The sequence below is a fragment of the Suricata suricatta genome, chromosome 11 (genome assembly GCF_006229205.1).
Source record: "Suricata suricatta isolate VVHF042 chromosome 11, meerkat_22Aug2017_6uvM2_HiC, whole genome shotgun sequence".
NCBI classification, from domain to species: Eukaryota; Metazoa; Chordata; class Mammalia; order Carnivora; family Herpestidae; genus Suricata; species Suricata suricatta.
The window spans coordinates 16339042-16354147 of NC_043710.1; the positions used below are offsets into that span (position 1 = coordinate 16339042).

At 40.7% G+C, this 15106-nt stretch overlaps 1 protein-coding gene across 7 annotated transcripts in view; it reads left to right on the forward strand.

Moving 5' to 3' along the window:
• Positions 1-15106, forward strand: part of AMBRA1 (autophagy and beclin 1 regulator 1) — a 172692-nt gene that overhangs the window by 39249 nt on the left and 118337 nt on the right. The gene's annotated exons all lie outside the window — the stretch shown is intronic.

The following is a 15106-nucleotide window of genomic DNA, read 5'->3' on the forward strand; positions in this document are numbered from 1 at the left end:
TGGAACATTGCAACTTGACAAAGGGAAAAGAAAATAATACATATATATGTGTCGAGGAAAGACTATTTTAAAGATACAAATTTTTTTGGATAGCAAGTTAGTTGCTTAATTAGGATTCTTTGAGGAGATCTTCCAGATGGACATTCACCTCAAGGTGGGGAAGAAGAATAACTCATGGAAGGAAGGCCTCTCCATACTCAGATCGGCATGCCAGGCTACTCTTCCATGGAAGAAACAGAGTGGGTGTAGTTGCCCGCCCACCACACGTTCCATGTATGGCTATGTGAGCATCTATCTTGATTTATTAGGGACTTCTTTCTGTAATTCTGTAAAGGTCACATCTAGCGTAATCAGCAACTCCCAGAATATGCCTGTTGGATCCAAACAGCATATTGCTCTGCATTACATCCTCTGTTGAAGCAACTGAAATTTCTGACATAAGCTTCTAACAAGGGTGGGAATATGGATTGTGCACATAATGTACTTGTTATTTTGGGAGAATGCTTTAGAGAGTTACCCAGTTAATAAGTATTTGTTGAATGGTTACAATTTTTCCAGCACTGCTAGGTACGGTAGGGAATACAAAAGATGTAAAATATCTGGTCTTTATATAGTGGAGGTGTTAGTTACGGAGGCAAGACTTATTTACATGCAATTATATAAAAAATGTAGATGGCCCAAATGCTTCGTTGAGTGGTACTGAGATTAAATGCAGTCTCATTTCAGAGAAAGGGAAGTACCGTCAAAGAAGGCTGTACAAAATCCAGTCTTGAAAGATGACTAGGATTTGGAAAGGGAAAGACCTTTTTATTTTAGGGGACCAGCACATTCTAAGGCAGGAAGAGCATGTTGAATGCAAGACAGTAGGTGGTCACTAGGGGCAGTTGTTAAGGGGAAGGTAGGGACACTTGGTTGGGTATGAAAGACTAATAGAGGCTGTTACTATGCTCAAATAATTGAGACCAGTTCTGAATCAACATCTCCTAAAATCCCAGCTTTGGAATATTTTGCCTTACTCAAAGGAGCCTGAGACTTACTCCTCTTGGTCAAGAGAGGTGGCAAGGGAGTAAGTGCAGTGCCTGACACAGAGTAGGCCTGCCATAAGTTTATGAAGGGTAGCTAGCTGTAAAAGGACTGTCTTCAGTTACTGCTCTAAAAGTAACTAAGTTACTACCAGTGCCTGTTTCCACAGTACCAGTGGGCCTCTGGCCTGTCCATTGCCTTGTAGCAGTACCTTTTCATGTGTTGTTCTGAGAAATACCTTAGTGGTTTAAAAGAAGCTATACTGTTTGATAATAATTAGAGATACCAGTGACTGAGGGCCTACTGTGTGTTAGATTCTGTGTCTGGTACCGTGTCTTTGCATTAATTCTAATTTCCACCATAACTCTGTGCAAGGCAGGTATTAAATTTCTCATCTTACAGTTGAGATAAGTGAGGCTCAGAGAAGTCAAATTTCTTGTTAAAGATCCATAAGTAGTTTGCTGGGTGGGGATTTGAATTCTGGTGTGTGTGACTAAAGGTTTTTCTAAGCTGCCTCCCATGGCATGTTCCTTAATGTGATACTTCATTTTTAGGTGAATCATTTTTATTTTCTTTTTTTTTTTAACTTTTCATTATGATAATCTTCAAACATATAAAAATGGAAAGTATAATAGATTTCATATACATATCACCTGAACTTTAAAAATGATCAGCACTTGGCCAGCTTTCATTCATCTGTATCTCTTCTTCACTCCCCTAACTCAGACGTCATGTAGGTTCATCTGAAAATAATATGTTTCTCTAGAGAAATGCCATCCAGTAAAACTTTCTACAGTGATGGAAGTGTTCTGTATCTGTGCTGTCCAGTATGGTAGGCACTAGCCACATTTGGCTGGCTGTGAAGCATTCAGAAGGTGGCTAGTGTGAGCGGAGGAACTACGTTTAAATTTTTAAATTTTAATTAAATGTAAAGAGTCACGTGACTAAAATGTTAATAACTGCTTAATAAAGTGGACCATTTAAAAACCAGAAATTATGTGGTTTAAATTAAAAAGTTCAAACGTTTAAGTTGCATGTTGTAGTAAATGAAATCCCTGTCATCTTGCTGTGAACAATTGTGTATGCATGTTTTTCTCTTAAAATATACAAAAAATGCATGGTTTCATTATAAAATACAGTAGTTACGTTATTTATGGAGTCACTCAAGATGAGCTAGGATGAAATGCACTGTGAAGGCTGACAGCCTGCTCAAAAGTGAGGTACGCTGTAAAATATTCCAAGTGCACACCCTTTACAGAGGGGCCACCACTTCCTCATGATTTGCATGGCTGCCTTGTAGTGTAATTACTAATACACACAGGTGCTAATTAGCCTCTGTTACCTTCAAAAGGGACCTGATGTTCTCTGGCTGATGAGCTGCCCTTGCTTGGATTTCCCCAGCAGGTGTCACTGTTGGGCTGTTGCTGCTGCAAACTAGGATGGCGGGCAAGAAAAGAAGGTGTCCTTGTCGAGTGCCTTGACTGCTTGAAGGGAGAGGGTTTACTCATTTGACTTTGTAGTAGGAGATAGACTAAAGAGAGCTTCTTTGAATTTGACCCTCAGCGCTGCTGATTTAATTAATAGTGTTTGCAAATAGTGAGAATATTAAAGCCCTGGAGTGTATTTCAGTTACAGCTCTACGCTGCTGGGCTGCATTAACCGGGTCACAGTTTGTCTCTTCTGACCTGCGGGCAGTAGAGGGCAAGCTGTCTGTGTAGTCTTCACTCCAGCATACAGCTTATCACGTGACTGGCAGGTCCTTGCTTCACCACCAGAAACTTTGTGTGTCTCATAGCCCAGGATCTAGCAGATCAGGGTACTGTGGCTCCCTGCAGCCTACAGCAGGAGTCCCTGTGGCTTTGAAAGGCAGGTATTAGGAAAAAGAGAAAAGTATTTAAAAGGCATCTTAAAACTGGAGAAAACCTAGAGTTTATTTCGTCCAGCTTTTTTTTTTTTTTTTAATGGGAAGACTTAGATGCAGAGGGGGAAATGACTTTTTAAGAGGTGCTTATGAAAGGTAGATTCAAATCCCTAGGTCCTAAAGAGGGCACTCTTTCCTCCTCTGCACTTGAAATGGGTGCTTTCACATCAGTTTTCTCCATCAGAACTTCTGTGGCTCATGTAGATCATTGCGTGGGGGGCTCTTCAGTCAGCTCTTTTTGTAAGAAATTGGAGGTCTGATAGATCATTTGTAATTATTGTCTCCAGGTAGAAATGTAATCACAACATTTCTCAAGATACATGAGAAACAGTGTTTTAGTTATTTTCCATAACTGCATTGATTAGTTTGTGTGTGTGTGTTTAATGTTTATTTATTTAGAGAGAGAGAAGAAGAGTGCACGCACGTAAGTGCTCATGCATGCGTGCGGGAGAAGGACAGTGAGAGAGAGAATGAGAGAGAGAGAGAGGGAGAGAAAACCCCAAGTAGACTCTGTACTGCCAGTCCAGAACCCATCCAGGGGTTCAGCCTCCCAAACCTTGGGATCATGACCTGAGCCAAAATCAAGAGTTGGACATTTAACTGACTGAGCCACCCAGGTGTCCTTGGTTGGCCTTTTTGAAATCATCACAGTTAAGGAAGCACTGTAAAAATTCTAACGAATGGGGGGAGGGTGCTTCTGGGTGGCTCAGTTGGTTAAGTGCCCAACTCTTGATCTCAGCTCAGGTCTTGATCTTAGGGTCATGAGTTTGAGCCTGGTGTTGGGCTCTGTGCTGAGTGTGAAGCCTACTTTAAAAAGAAATAATAATCCCAAGGAATGGGAGATCAAAATCTGAGCTAAATCTTCCTCAACTGAATTATTTCTGCATTTTTTATCCTGATAGGTGACAGGGCTTTTCATCTGAAGTATTTAATAAGATTGAGTGTGTTCTGAGAACTGATGTCTTTTGATCTGTACTTTTCCCTTATGAAAGAAAATTGAGGAAATTTGGCCCAGAACATTGAAGGTTAGAGTTGGAAGCTCTCATTTGATTTCTCAGGGTTTTTTTTTAGACTTTTGTGAAGGAATTCCTTCGGAATTTGGTGAGTCTTTATGGGCCACCTAACTTGTTTGATGCCTCAGCTCTAGTCACATGGGGATTTTCCAGGGAGCTGTCAGCAGAAACCTCATTGCTGGAAGAAGATAAATGGATATATCTGCAGGGCTAGTCCTGGGTCCTCAAGAGGGAGAAGGTGACCTAGAAATTAGGAAAACACCGGTCTTTAAAGCTTCATCATAATATAGAGAGGGATCCATCTTAGTAGCTTGTCTGAGCCACTGGCCTCACTGAGACTAGAGTTTATTTATTTTTATTAATTTTTTAATTTTTAAATTTTTTAATGTTTTTTATTTATTTTTGAGAGACAGACAGCGCAAGCAGGGGAGGGTCAGAGAGAGAGGGAGAGACAGAATCCGAAGCAGGCTCCAGGCTCTGAGCTAGCTGTCAGCACAGAGCCTGACGTGGGGCTTGAACCCACGAACTGTGAGATCATGACCTGAGCCAAAGCCAGACGCTCAACCGACTGAGCCACCCAGGTGCCCCAAGAGTTTATATATAAAATCACTTTCAGTTTCTTTGGATGGGAGTATACTCAGTTTATTATTCAAAACTCATACCTCTCTCACCTTTTCCTTTTGAGACAACTTCCCTGAATGCCCCCAAATAATCACTTTATCTTTGTTGCTTCTACTCGATACAGATACTTCCTTGTAATATTGCACCCATGACAGAAAATTATTTGTTTCCCTTTCTGTCAGTGAGTTCCTGAAGTCAGTGATTATGTTTCTATTCCTGCAGTCCCTAGAATACTACCTGGCACATAGTAGGTTCACAGTAAATGGTATTTGAATTCAACAAATGGAATTGAAATTATATCCCCTATGATTCAGTATGAAGTATAATTTTTTTGGCTTTCTTAGTTAAAAAAAGAAAAGACCTATTATTATATTACATCTTGGCTTAATAGTTTCTTGTTGAATAAACAAAGTGACATTGTCTAGAGTTCTACATGGAAGACACCTTCTAAAACTTGAGCTCAGATATCTAGAACTTGTTCCTCTGATGTTTTGCTGTTGTGCCATGTTTCCTTCTTCTTTTTTTAAATGATTAGTTTTGAGGTAGTGGGGAGAGAGAGAGAAAGACAGAGAGCAGAGGGGCAGCAGAGAGAAAGGGAGACAGAGGGTCCAAAACAGGCTCTGTGCTGACAGCAGATAGCCCAGTGTGGGTTCAGACTTGTGAACTTGGGAACTGCAAGATCGTGACCTGAGCTGAAGTCGGTCGTTTAACCGACTGAGCCACCCAGGTGCCCCTGTCAGGCCGTGTTTTCTCACTTGCTGGTCCTGGAGCCTTTAAGGAGCCTTCCCGCACCTGATCAGCTGTCCTTCGCGTTGGCTCCCGCCATCGGCGCCGGGCCCACACGGTCCTCACGTGCACCAGCCTCGCACAGCTGTCTCTTTTTTAACTTCTTATTTTATCACCTGGTGCTCATTGCAAGTGTACTCCTTAGTCCCCATTACCTATTTCACCCATCTCCAGCCCCTCGCCCATAGTTACGAGTCTGTTTCTTGATTTGTCTCTCTTATTTTCCCTCTTTGCTTATTTGTTTTGTTTCTTAAATTTCACATAGGAGTAAAATCATATGGTATTAGTCTTTGACTGACTTATTTCACTTAGCATTATACCCTCTAGCTCCATCCATGTTGTTGAAATTGGCAAGATTTTATTCTTATGACTGAATAATATTCTAGTGTATAAATACCACATCTTCTTTGCCCATTCATCCAACATAGGGGTGCATCTGTCCCTTTGAATTAGTATTTCTGTATTCTTTGGGTAAATAATCAGTACCATGATTGCTGGGTTGTAGGATAGTTCTGTTTTTACTTTTTTGAGGAACCTCCATACTGTTTTCCAGAGTGGCTATAAGAGTGTTGCAGAAACCAGTGTTCCTTTTTCTCTCCATCCTCACTAACTAACACCTGTTGTTTTTTATGTTATTGATTTTAGCCATTCTGACAGATGTGAGGTGATATCTCATTGTAGTGTAGATTTGCATTTCCCTGATGGTGAACGTATTTTCATGTGCCTGTTAGCCATCTGTATGTCTTCTTTTTCTTAAAGTTTTTATTTATTTGGAGAGTGAGAGGGGAGGGACAGAGACTGGGAAGGAGAATCCCAAGCGTGCTATCCCAGGAACTGTGAGATCACGACCTGAGCTGAAACCAAAAGTCTGATGCTCAACTGACTGATCCATCCATGCACCCCCATCTGTGTCTTCTTTGGAGTAAGATCTGTTTGTGTCTTGTGTCTGTTTTTAAATTGGATTATTTGTTTTGTGGGTAGTGAGTTTTAATAAGTTTTTTTATAGATTTTGGATGCTAACCTTTATCTGATGTGTTGTTTGCAAATATCTTCTCTCATTCTGTAGGCTGCCTTTTAGTTTTGCAGATTGCTTCCTTCCCTGTGCAGAAGCTTTTTATTTTGATGTAATCTGATAATTTATTTTTGCTTTTGTTTCCTTTGCCTCAAGGGACCTATCTAGAAAAAAGTTGTTCTGGTCATGTCAGAGAGATTACTGCCTGTGTTCTCTTTTATAATTTTCATGGTTTCAGGTCTTACATTTAGGTCTTTAATCCATTTTGAATTTATTTTTGTGTATTGTGTTAAGAGTGATCCAGTTTCATTCTTTTCCATGTAGCTTTCCAGTTTTCCCAATACCATTTGTTAAAGAAACTGTCTTTTTCCCATTGGATATTCTTCCCTGCTTTGTCGGAGATTAATTGATCATATAATTGTGGGTTTGTTTCTGGATTTTCTGTTGTGTTCTCTTGATCTATGTGTCTCTTTTTGTGCCAGCACCACACTGTTTTGATTACCACATCTTCAGAATATCACTTGCAGTCTTTTTTTTTTTTTTAATATTTATTTTTGAGAGACAGAGCATGAGCATGAGCAGGGGAGGGGCAGAGAGAGAGAGACACAGAATCTGAAGCAGGCTCCAGGCTCTGAGCCATCAGCACAGAGCCCAATGCGGGGCTCGAACCCACCAACTATGAGATCATGACCTGAGCCGAAGTCGGACACTCAACCGACTGAGCCAGCCAGGCGCCCCTAACTTGCAGTCTTGGAACCATGATGCCTCTAGCTTTGTGGTTTTTCAAGATTGTTGCAGCTGTGCAGGATCTTTTGTGGTTCCATACAAATTTTAGGATTGTCTAGTTCTGTGAAAAATGCTGTTGGTATTTTGATAGGGATTGCATTAAATGTGTAGATTGCTTTGGGTAGCATAGACATTTTAACAATTTGTTCTTCTAATCCATGAGCATGGAATGTCTTTCCATTTCTTTGTGTCATCTTCAGTTTCTTTCATCACTGTTTTATAGTTTTCAGAGTACAGGTCTTTCACCTTTTTGGTTAGATTTATTCCTAGGCATCTTATTATTTTTGGTGCAATTGTAAATGGGGTTGTTTTCTTAATTTCCATTTCTGCTGTTTCATTATTGCTATGTAGAAATAAATGCAACAGATTTCTGTACATTGATTTTGTATCCTGTGACTTTACTGAATTCATTTATCAGTTCTAGCAGTTTTTTGACGGAGTCTTTTGGGTTTTCTATATATAGTATCATGTAACCTGCAAATAGTGACCGTTTGCTTCTTTACCTATTTGGATGCCTTTTATTTTTTGTTGTCTGATTGCTGTGGCTAGGACTTAGTCCATGCGGAATAAAAGAGGTGAGAGTGGACATCCCTGTCTTGATCCTAACCTTAGGGGAAAGGCTCTCAATTTTTACCCATTGAGGATGATTTTAGCTATGGGTTTTTCATACGTGACCTTTATTATGTTGAGGTATGTTCTTTCTAAACTTACTTTGTTGAGGGTTTTTATCATGAGTGGATGTCATACTTTGTCAAATGCTTTTTTCTGCTTCGGTGTAAATGATCATATAATTCTTAGCCTTTCTCTTATTGATATGGTGTGTCACATTGATTGATTTGCAAATAGTGAACCACCATTGTAATCCCAGAACAAATTCCACTTGATTGTGAATAACTTTTTTAATGTATTGTTGGATTCAGTTTGCTAGTATTTTGTTGAGGACTTTTGCCTCTGTGTTCACCAGAGATATTGGCTGTACAGCTTCCACTTGATGCCATTTAGTTGGTCTTTGGCTTAGCCTCTCACTGATGCCAGTACTTCTGCCAGTCAGTGTTGTCATTGTTTCTCTTTAAAGACTACGCAGTCTTGAAGCGCCTGGTTGTGGCTCACTCGGAAGAGCGTGACTCTTGATCTTGGGGTTTTGAGTTCAAGCTTCACGTTGGGTGTAGAGATTCTAAAACAAAAACAAAAACTCTCCGCAGTCTCAGTCACAGAGTACTTGGTCTTGATAAGCTCCACATAAGATGTGAGTAAGCCACATTAAACATGAAGGTTCTGTTTCCCACTGGTGCTTTATGTTTCTTTTGTTTTTGTGGAAGGCTTTCACTGAATCTGCTTAGAGTAGGATGCTTCAAATTTGAGAAACTGGATGCTCTCGTTTTCTCTCTCTTTTGGTAGCTTAACATTATTAAAATTATCACAAGTTTTTAGTTTTGAGATGAATTTAGGTTCTTTTTTTGTGGGGGACAGAATCTATATTATTAAGAGAGAATTTTGATTTACCTCTAATTGTGTCCCTAAAAAATTGGTGTGATGATTGTCTTTGGTAGTCAGGTTACAATAAATCCTTTCTAACTTTTGAATTCTTACTCAGAAGTTTGGTATTTGAAGACAAATAGGTAAGAATTCTAAACAAGAGATATTAATTTGTGATATGATCAAATCATGACTTGTTCTTAGAAAAGAGAGAACTAGATAGAAATCAAAAAGAAGACAAAACTGAGGGTGCAATAAGAAGCCCATTTTTTTAATTAAAAAATTTTTTTAATGTTTACTTTTGAGAGAGAGAGTGCACACTCTGAGCTTGCACCCATGAGCCGTGAGATCATAACCCGAGCCGAAGTCAGATGCTTAACCAACTAAGCCACCCAGGCACCCCAAGAAGCTTAGTTTTAAGAGGGGTAAAGGGGAAGCTGGGGGAAGGTAATTACGCCCAGGCCTTAGAGGAGGGAACTGAGGAGTATGGCAGAGGCTGTCACATGTGTGAGTGAGGCCCTTAAACCTGGGGCATTGGGCTAGTGAAATAATTACTCTGATTGATGGATTCATTCATTCAGTTAACTAATATTTACTGAGCACCTACTGTGTACCACATACTATTTAAGTATCAGCAGTAAATCTCTCATTCTGATGGGAGAAAGACAATAAGTTAGATAAAATAGCTAGCTAGTATGCCAGATGGTGATAAGTTCTATGGAGAAGGATATTTTATTTTTATTTAATTTTAATTTATTTTTTAATGTTTATTTTTGAGAGGGAGAGAGCTAGAGAACATGCACGTGTGCATGCGCATAAGAGAGAGAATTCCAAGCAGGCTCCATGCTGTCAGCACCGAGCCCAACAATGTGGGGCTCGAACCCACAAACCATGAGATCATGACCTGAGCCAAAGTTGGATGGTCAGCTGACTGAGCCACCCAGCCACCCCTGGAGAAGAATATTTTAAAATCCAGGCGGTGCTGGGGTGTAAGTTGGCAGTTTTATATAGGGGATCAAAGGAAGTCTGAGAAGGTGACACTGGAGCAGAGACATCAAGGAAGTAAGGAAGTAAACTCTAAACATTAGGGTCAAGGGCATTGTACTAGAAGAGAGAAAGGCAAATGCAAAATCCCTGAGACGCTTGGCTGGAGCACAGCAAAGGATGCCCTGATGGAAGATGAAGTTAGGGAGGTAATGGGGACCGGATTATGCAGGGCCCTTCTAAGCCATTTAAGGGATTTCACCTCTTACTCTGAGTGATTCCGAAAGCCATCGGAAGTGGAGTAGCATGATCTCATAATTTTAAAGGATCACTGTGGTTGCTGATTGAGAATAGACTGAAGAGGCTCTGCTAAATAGGGTAAATCAAAGTTAGGTATTATCACACCCTTTTAGAGTAATTTGTGTCTGGAGACTGGTGAAAACCAGAAGGAGGAAGTCAGTGATTGATGTCAGAATTAGAAAGGCCTTGGATGTTTGGATGAAGAGTTTCTAAACAAATAAAGAAATAAAGCCTCTTTAGCAGGCATCTTATCTGCAACAAAGCCTGGCCATCCCTCCTGCCCCCCAAACTATAATGGCATGTTACTGAAATTGTAAGAAAGGGAGAGCCTCAAAAAGCTATAGTGAGCAAGAGATAATCGATGGACATTTTGAAGTCTGTTTTTTCTGCTTATAAAACAAATACAAATTCATTTGTAAAAATTAAAACATTACAGAAATATATAATAAAGAATGACCTCTGCAGTGCTAATCAGTTAACAATTTATGTGTTAACTCCAGAGTTTTTTTCTATGAAAATCAAAACACATTAAAAACAAATTTTTTTAATTAAAAAAATTTTTTTTAATGTTCTTATTTATTTTTGAGAAACAGAGAGAGACAGTGGGAATAGGGGAGGGTCAGAGAGAGAGGGAGATATAGAATGTTAAGCAGGCTCCAGGCTCTGAGCTAGCTGTCAGCATAGAGCCTGACGCGGGGCTTGAACCCACAGATCATGAGATCATGACCTGAGCTGAAGCCGGACACTTAACCGACTGAGCCACCCAGGCGCCCCAAAAACAAATTTTTTTTATTGTTTTTATTCATTGTTGAGAGAGCGCTAACGGGGGAGGGGCAGAGACCGAGAGGGAGACACAGAATCTGAAGCAGGCTTCAGGCTCTGAGCAGTCAGCACAGAGCCTGACGCGGGGCTCAAACTCACAGACTGTGAGATCATGACCTGAGCTGGAGTTGGACACTTAACCGACTCAGCTACCCAGGCATCCCCATCTTTTCTTTATTTGTAAAAATGGGGTTATACTAAATCTGCTGTTCTTCCATTTACATATTTTATTTAATACGTCATGGAAATTTCCCCATGTTGGTGTATGTAGGTCTGTTGCCTTCTCTTTGACAGTGGCATAGTATTCCAGCACTACAATTAATTTCACCAATGCCCCACTGTAGACTTTGGATTGTTTCTGTTTTTTGCTTTCACAGACAGTGCCGCATCATCTTTGTGTACTTGTGTAGGTGTTTCTAGAGGAGAATGAATTTTTAGAAGTATAATTGCTGGGGCCAAAAAGTGTGAACATTGTTAAGGGTAAATGAAAATTAGTTGTATTATTACTAATTTAAGATATTCCTGTTTCCTATTTTATTTTAATGAATATAATATCATAGATTGGGCCCCCAATCCTGGTTTGCTGTTTTGTTTTTGTTTTTGCCCCCAAAAGGTTGTAAGTTTCTCAGTAGTAAATTCTCCTACCAGTGGGGTTTTCAGGAACCTGTTCCTCAAGGTTGAAAAGGACTTTTGTTTTATTAATTCTAAATATCTGCAACCTGGAGGTGTTCATATACTTTTCTTCTCCAGCAGTCTTGTATGAGGGAGACATAACCTTGGTTCCATCTTTGACATTCACTTATTGGCTTTTGGCCATCTAGTGTTCTGGGTTTTGTTAAGTAATTGGGAGAAACCAGGCATCTCTTGCCCTATCATAAGGCAGTAACATCGAGATATTTGACTTGTTTGTCTTCAGGGGTGATTAGAAAGCCCGTTTCTTTCTTGGGCAATATGAAGGTGAGGGTAGGGTGGGAGAGAGGTATCAGCGTTAATTTTTTTCACTTTCGCTGCTCACCTGCCCTACTGGGTCACTCTGTATTTGAGCCTCTTTGAATTTTGAGCATGATCCCTGGTTATATCCTCTATATCAAGGGCTGGCAAACTTTTTCTGTGAAGGACAAGATAGTAAATATTTTAGGCTCTGTAGGTCCTATAGTCTCTGTTGCAAATATTGAACTCTGCCATTGTAACTTGAAAGCAGCCAGAGACAACACGTAAGTGAATGAGTGTGGCTCTGTTCCAATAAACTTCCATTTTTGGACACAAATGCAATTTTCATATAATTTTCACGTGTCACGAAATAGTCTTCTTTTGATGTTTTCCAGCTATTTAAAAATATAAATACTGTTTTTAGCTCATGGGCTGTATAAAAACAGGCAGGAGGCCAGATATAGCCGACAGGCTGTGGTTTGCCAATCCCTGCTTTATGTAAACGTGATTTGGAAGAGAGTCAGGTGCCATCGTAATAGACTGCATTATGATAATGAAGGCCTTGAAGAGGCAGGTAGGGGCCTTGTGCACTAGTTCTCTCTCTGTCTCTCTCTCCCTCCCTCTCTCCCTCTGTCTCCCTCTGTCTCTCCCTCCCTCCATCTCTCCCTCTCATCTTTTCTCACTCTCTCTCTCTCTGCTTTGGACTAGATGTCCTAAGTATTGGTTCTTGTAAGACTCTTTGATGGTTAAGAGCAAGCATAAGTGCTTAAAGAGTTTCTAGTTTCCTCTTCTATCTGCCCTGAAGCAAGGTTTTCCAACCTTGCTGTTTATCTGTCTGGGGAATTGTTTGCAAGTGAGAAGGTTTGCCCTGGTGTGGGGGAGGGTTTAGGCCTCCAGGCCCTCCAGGCAGTATGATTGACAGGCAGCCCCTTCCCCCCACTGTTGGTCAAATTAGCACCTGTTAAGACTGATCTAAATTATTCCCCATCAGCCCTCTCTCTGGGGCTGAATGGTGTAGAGCTGGCTGTGTGCTTTGTGTACATACTGAAAACTTGAAAAGATGTAATCGCTTCTGTCAGCTCAGAATGCTGGAGTGTTACAGGGACTACAGTGGGATCTATGTGTGTGCCGCAGGTATAGTGGGAGCGATTTCTTCTGTACCTTCCCCCTTCAGATCCCCTTCTCTACCGTATCTGTCCGCAGTAGTGTTCCAGCGGGTGCGTTGGAGGTTTTGACAAGACAATAACACCAGGTGTATGGGGGTCTGTTTGCATAATATATTTTGCTTATTGTAATCAGACCCAGCTCGTAAGAGCTATGCAGGTAGGTTCTCCTCCTCCTTTGGATTTCTTCTATGTTCATGGGGAAGGGAGGATACAGTATGTCTTACTTCTCCTTTTGGGAGCATTCCGGAGTGTTCATGTGAGCAGATTTGGCTTTAGTTGGTTGGCCTGTAATATTAACCCAGAGATGGCAAAATAACTTTCAGGTATGTTTGTTTGACCTTGATAGTGTTCATAAAAATTTCAAGTTTTTCCTACATAAGTCCAGATTTCTGGATTCTATTGAAAAAAAAATAGAAGATCTGCCTTGTATTCCTACACAATAACTATCAGTAGGAGTTGAGTAGTTATTGCCTGTTTAGTCAAGGCATGGAGCTTTCTTGGCGCCTTAATCTGCACCGGGCTGTTTCTTTTTATTTTATTTTTAATATTTTAAAAATGTTTATTTATTTTGAGAGAGAGAGAGAGGACAGAGTATGAGTGGGGGAGACACAGACATAGAGGGAGACACGGAATCTGAAGCAGGCCCCAGGCTCTAGGCTTTGCACTGTTAGAAGGGGGCTTAAACTCATGGACTGCATGATCATGACCTGAGCTGAAATCAGATGCTCAACCAACTGAGCCATCCAGGTGCCCCTGCACTGGGCTTTCTTAACTGAATTTCAGTTTTGTGTTGATTACCACTGTATTAGCTGAAGCAAAATGTGTTGATGGTTTTGTGTAGGCAAGTGTGTTTTTGTTGTTGTTCTTTAAAGCAGGCTCTATGCCCAAAATGGGGTTTGAACTGATGATTCTGAGATTAAGGGTCACATGCTCTACCAACTGAGCCAGCCAGGTACTCCTGCAGTCAGGTGTTTTCTAAGTGTCCTACCACTCATCTCCACCAGGGGAGGCACTGGGCATTGCACTATCCTCTCTTTTACCCGACCCATCCTGCTTAATTCACCCACAGAGGTCCCTTGCTGGCTGTGGGTTGACATGCTGACAGCCCCCTCACCTGAGAAGCTGCCTGACTTTTAATAGCAACAATTAATAAACTCCTCCTCTGTTTCCAAAGAGGGAAAGTGGGGGTGCCAAGCTTATTTGCTGGTTGGGGCACACTTTAATGAGCAGCTTTCTGTTAGGTTATGCAGTATGAAAGCAAACTTCCTTTGATGGTGGACTATGTGAAATCTTGGAGAACAGCTGCACCTCTCCCTGTGAGCAGAGGACTTTGGGTAGAGGAGTAGGTTCAAGCAAAAAGGCTGCTTGGATGCCACCTGCCAGGAAATTAAAATAAAGTTAGAGCAGGAGTAGAAAATTGTAATAATAAAGGAATCAAAGGCTGAAAGCATGACCTTGTCATAAAAAGAGAATTGCAGTTTGTTAACATTGTGCCCTTTTCCTTTGCTGCATCAGAAGGTACAAGTGTGAATCTTTTTACCTTATTCTTTCCCTCCCCTTCATGTTCCTATACATTTGTGTCTTTCTTCCCACTGTCTGCTTAAATCACGTCACTTCAGCAAGGTGGCTTTTATCCTTTATTCTGGTGGCAAATGTGACCTCCCTCTACCCTTTTTTGGTCTTTCTTATTGTGATAAAAAATACATCGATTTACCCTCTTAATTTTTAAGTGTACAGTATGTTTAAGTGTTTACACATAGTTGGACAACAGATCTCTACAACTTCTTTTCTTGCATGAGTGAAACACTGTACCTCTCGAACAGTTCTTCATTCTCCCCATCTCCCCCATCTCTGGCAACCACCACTTGGTTTTCTTTTTCTATGAATTAGATTACTTTTGATACTTCATTTAAAAGGAGACATGTAATATTTGTCTTTCTGTAATTGGCTAATTTCACTTAGTATAATGTTCTCAAGGAACATCCATCTTGTAGCATATAACAGAGTTCCTTCCTTTTTTTTTTAATATTTATTTTTGAGAGAGAGGGAGAGAGCATGAGTGGGGGAGGGATGGAGGAGTGGGGCAGAAGATCTGAAGCAGGCTCTGTGCTGACAGCAGAGAGCCAGCCCCATGTGGGGTTTCGAACTCATAAACCATGAGATCCTGACCTGAGTCAAAGAGGGACACTCAACTGACAGCCACCCAGGCATCCTGGATTTCCTTGTTTTTAAAGTCCGAATAAAATATTATGTGTATATGTATAAC